We start from the raw sequence: 6046 nt of genomic DNA on the forward strand, positions 1-6046 counted from the left end.
CACGGACAGGTGTTTCACAGTCCTAAAGCTTGCTTTACCTCCTGACTGTGGACAGAACTTGGATTTCCAGCCCTAATGTGTTACAAAAATGGAAAATTTAGTTTTGAGAACTGTACAGAAATTCCTTAACATGAAAGAAGACAATAAGGGTTTTGTAGGATACCACTAGCCCAGCCGGCTACCCCTTGTTAGCTGGAACTGGGTGGATAAACAAAGTCATAAAATTTAACCTGTCTGATGGATCCAAGGTTTCCGCGATTGTGAAATTGTATTCGACACATGATGGGGTTAGTAGGATTATTCTCTTCACTTCAATCAGTTGTTCTGTTTCGAGAGACATGGCACCTGAACGTAAAGGTTAAGTTGAAAACTGTAAATTACAGTACTGCATAACTGTAGACCTAGAATAAAATTGCATGGCACAGTACTGTATTTTTCTTTTTCAGTTTTATGTACTGTAGTTCAGAGTTGCAAAGAATTTACTGTAGTACAGTATACTGTACTTAGAATTAAACTACATTAATACATTTCATTTAAAGCATGAAGGGATACATAATGCATATTATAAATTTACTGTTAGATTGGGGAGCCTCCTTCCCAATAAAGGACACCTCCCAGACGCGGACAAATTGTTAGGTCCCTTCGATGTCTGTAAATGAGAAGTTTCACTGTACCATAGTTTAATGACGATTGACATATCATTTAGTTTGAATGTGTATACTTTATATTACTTGCTATATGTTTCCATTGAATTATGGTGATAACTTCATTTTAACCCTTGTTTTCTACGGTTTTAGTAAATGGTGCTTGGCCCACTATGGTTCTGAACCCTTCAATTGTTGGTTTGTGCATATATGAAATATTTCACACGTTATCAGAGGTGAAAGAGTTAAGTGGGCCACTCTATATAATTGCTGACCCCTCTACTAACACTATAAGTCTGTGACATGGCCACTGAAATATTCTATACTCGTGCGCATGCACACACACACACACACACACACACGCACATGCACAGTGTACCTGAAACAGTTTTACGAACGTAGGTAATTTGTAGGGAAGACTGAGATGAATAATAATTATTGAATAGAACCACATCTAGAAACTTCAAATTCTGGAAATACTCGTATTATAGCACATCTTTGAGTTTTTGGTATTCACCATACATATCATAATATCTATTAATCTGGCAGAGCTAAGGCCAGTAGATCTTATTCTTCCCCCAGATACAACTGCAGCAAAAAAAAATACTGATAGTATCAATGATAAAAAGTACAGTAAATTTTGCTATAAGGTGGTGTAAATTCTTATTACTAGTATTTATTTATTACTCATGCTCACTATTAACTATTTTGTAACATGACTTAGAAAATTACACACACACACAATGTAGCTGCTGTAGCATGATTATTCTTCAGCATTTACTGAGCAACTACATATTTCTTATTTGAATGAATTGCTTTCAACAACTCCTGCTGTCCAAGAAAAAAAGTCATAGAATTCAACACAGCTAAAATTCAGATTATACTTTATGATCCAACATATGTTTTAAAGTTTCTGGCTTCAGTCTAGATTTTTCAACTGTCCACATATTATTCACTGCTACAAAGTATTTCCTGTTGTTTTCCTCTTATTATCTGTCAGAGAATGGAAAATGAAACTTTCACTTCAAATTTTATTTTGCAGGACTTTTAGTAGGATAAACTTAAAAACAGGATATTTACAGGGATTTCAGGCTTCTACGAGGGCTGTAGGATAAAGAGCTAAAAAAAAAGTATTCTGTGAAAAGCAGAATATCTGATCACTCTACTGGAACCAGCGAATGGCAGAACCCCACAATAGATCACAGAATACGTGAAATACACACAACATTACTACTCTCATGCTGCTTGCTTTGCCATGCACAGTTGCCCAGCATATCACATCCAATTTATCAGGCAGTGTGGATGAACCTGATGAAATCTCCATCTTGAAACCAACAATCCAATACCTGAACTGAAGAGGGTTTGTATTAGTGAAGTTAATTTAAAGGACGTGTAGGTTTACAGATATGGAATTGAAATTTGGAGTGAGTCGTGATGAGAGTCCACCTGTATGTAGGCAATAATTTCACATGACTGTCCACAAGTAGCATATATACAGGGGCTCTTGTTTACTGCACATGCACAAATCTTAAACTCTTCATATCTAGCTTTCAAACTACTGCAGAAGAATATGTTTTTTTACTAATTTGGAAGACATTTTGGTCATTTTACCAACTAATGGTATGGAGAATAGAACCGAGGACCCGGGTTCGATCCTCGGCACTGGAGCGAATTTTTCTCCTCTAATAACCATTGTTACTATAACAGATAAATTCTGCAGGACCAAAAATTAATCTTTACATTGATTCTATTTTGCCTAGAATACATCAATATGTTTGTTCGATATAGGCTGAGACCTATTCTAAAAATTTCTTAGTTAGGACACTTGATTTAATATGTAATTTAAGTTGGTGGTGTACCATTAATCAAAAGTGGTCAGTGATTTTCAGTTAGGATAATGAAACAAGATAAAAAATTCTAATAAACATAGGTCCAGAAACCAACCGTTTCCAAGATATGATGCCACCAACTGAATAGCTGAGAATTCGCTATACATCACATAAATTTGTCTTTACTGTTGGAAAAAACTTCGGAAAAAACACAATGAGGTAATCAGTCCAAGTGGGAATCAAACCCATGCCCGAGCACAAATCCAGATCTGCAGACAAGTACCTTAGCTGAAAGAGGTACGCCAATGGCTCCATATTCCTTACGTTTCAGATTCAACGGTTGTGCGTACTTCCATTTGTTTTTTGCAACATGAGCTGAGCGACTTGAATTATATGCCTCTTTGGGAAAGGCAACTGGTGTGGTACACGCATGACGGGAGTGCTGGCTCACTTTCATTTCAACGTTCGAGAGTTCTTACAAGCTTTCACAAGAGGTGTATCTGCTAAGACTTACCAACACCATGGCCTCCCAGGCCCCCTAACTTCAATCCTCTAGATTTTTTTTATTGTTGAATATGTGAAATGTTTTGCGTATTCTAGTCCTGTTGATCATGTTAACGAATTCTGGAACCCAATGTCGATGGTTGTGAATCCATTATAGACACACCAAGGATATTCAAATGATTGTCAATGAGGAAACATGCTGATGCCCCCTTATCATGAATGGTGGTCATATTGAGCACAAGTTAAATATTCTCTTCCTCCAGTGCATTTCGGATTTTATGTTACCACAGAATACCTGTACAGATGAAACGTAATAAAACTTCATAAATTTTGGAAACTGCTGGTTTCCTGACTCTTTATTAGAACTTTTCCCCTCATTTCATTGTTCTCTACCCATCCCTGCAGTTTGTATCTGTAATTGTGAAACACCCAGTAGACATGGGATAAAATTTTCTCTCTTGTAGGTGAAAGTTTTCTCAGGGTACTTCGTTTTTCTTGACTAATACTAAAATTCCTTTATTTATGTATAAGGAGGAATCTCACTATATTATTGCATTCTAATGTTATTTTGATGACCACATACATCGTGACACTAATGAAAAGAAGAGAAGAATCTCCCATGAGAAGTATTGGTATTTACTGTAATATTTGCTTAGGAAGAAGTAATCTCCTGCTAGTAGATAAACAATAGCTTCACAGTATTCCATGTAGAATAAAAATTGCATTAACTATTCTCCATTGTGTAAGATTGCCTTTTAATTAGTGTAAATCCTTTAGCACCACGATCTTTCATAGAAAGTGTCGCTATTTAATTAATTTAATCCATTGGCCGTGGCAGCATGTAAAATGTAAGTGCATTCAAATGATGCACGAAATGCAAGTTTTCTTGACAAGATGGTTGATAGCTTTGGTTAGTCATTTAACAGTGCTCTTGCATTAACACGTCCATTCTTGTCGCAGCACAGGCAGTAAGATGTCATACATAGTGCAATAGTGTGTATTTATCATAAAGGATTACTGGATTATCAGTTCTATTACTGCCACACAGTGAGCTTACTGACGCGAGTATGTTCGTGATTGTCCTGATTGGAAGACGATTCTGCGGTTAGTGGAGAAACTGGAACAAACCAGTTCATTAATCAGTTAGAAGGGGAAGCAATCTGCCGTCAAGAGCGCAGCAGATGTTCGTTAGCAATTGCTTTGCTTCCCCCCAAAATCATTATGCCAATTTATTGTCACATGGGACCAGCTACTCTGTAACAATGTGGCAAAGAGCAGCAAAGCATGCAAAACTTAAGCCATACAGAGTGACAGCAGTACACAAGCTGATAGAGCCCAATAAAACGAACATATAAGTTAAGATACTGCAATTGGTTGAACTTCGTGAAAAGAGATCCAAAGTACTGACAATGACGTGGTTACTGATGAAACTTTGTTCTATCTCTCAGGTTATAAATTCTAAAAAAAAAAACAGGAATGTGGGCATCAGAAAATCTCCATATGTTAAATGAGACCACTAAATTCAGAACAGGTTGGCATATGGTGTGCAATTTCTCCTCAGAGAATCATTGGACCAATTTTATTTGAAGTGACTGTGAACATAGGTGTAGTAGAACATTTTTCACGGCCTCTGTGAAACAATTAGACTACATCGAGCTTATGCAGAGGTACTTCCAGTAGGACGGTGCCACATATCACACTTACAATGTGTCCATGGCACATATCAACAGCTTCTTAATGGACTGTTATCTCAAGATAACTATGGTCCCCCAGGTCACCAGATTTCACGTTAGATTACTTCCTCTGGGGTTATCTCAAATATAGTCTACATAAACAGGCCTGAACCATCCAGGATCTCCGGAAAACGTTACAGCAGAAATAACCATTACTGACAGGAATGTTGAAGCATGTATCAGTCATAGTGAAAAAGGCACAAGTGTGTCTTCAAGAAGGGAGGAGGGATTTTCAGTAAGTATTTGATGTGTTGGTAAGATATTTTCCAAAGTATAAGCTCTCATTTACATTTAACTACTGGTACGTTCATGTTTTGTTATTCAAGCAACATACCTATTTAACAAGTGGAACTTTCCACTAGAACATTATGTAGTTTGTATTTATTTCTTTATTTTAGTTGGTTATTTAACGACGCTGTATCAACTATTATGTTATTTAGCGTCGATGAGATTGGTGATAGCGAGATGATATTTGGCGAGATGAGGCCGAGGATTCGCCATAGATTCCTTGCATTCACATTACTGTTGGGGAAAACCTCGGAAAAAACCCAACCAGGTAATAATCAGCCCAAGCGGGGATCGAACCCGTGCCCAAACGCAACTTCAGACCGTTAGGCAAGCGCCTTAACCGACTGAGCCACGCCGGTGGCCTGTAGTTTGTATTCAGCATAATAAGATTGGTTGGAAATTGCCTCCTAGGTATTCTAGTAAAAATGAATTGATTCCCAGAAATATACCGGATCAGAGGAAGAACAATTTTATTGTTTGTATACATCTGAAGTCTGAATAGTGTAATATGTAGCTAATCGGCTATGTATGCAATGGAGGAGGAAAGGAACTGGCTATCCTACCCCATCATCTGCCCTAGTTGTTTCATAAGTGGTGCCGTGTTATCACTTGTGAGGTTCAGATCTGTCTTCAGATAGTTGACTAAACATCCTAAAAACTAAAGATGGTATATATTATAACAGCGGTTAGTAGCGTTCGGGGCCATCACAGCGCGGCTCCTTAACTGCGAGAGCTCGGGCGTAATCACGGAGTGAAACCGAGAGGTCTTCCGCTGAGTCACGCCGTTCAGTTTGGTTTAGATTTGTGACTTGATATAATACCGTGTGTTTGGTTTAGAATTTTTTGTCGGTGAATTGACGTGTTACTCAGTCGTGTTAAAATTGTTATATTGTTTATTGTTAGTTATGCCACGACATAAGTATAGTCTAAAACAAAGAGTTTTTATGTACGATATGTATGTAAAAACCAACTCCTGCAGAACAGTGGTAAGGCGATTCGCTAGAAAATTTCCTGACAATCCTGTTCCAGGTAGGGAAACTGTTCGTAT

This window comes from Periplaneta americana, chromosome 17, assembly GCF_040183065.1.
Source record: "Periplaneta americana isolate PAMFEO1 chromosome 17, P.americana_PAMFEO1_priV1, whole genome shotgun sequence".
Taxonomy (NCBI): Eukaryota; Metazoa; Arthropoda; class Insecta; order Blattodea; family Blattidae; genus Periplaneta; species Periplaneta americana.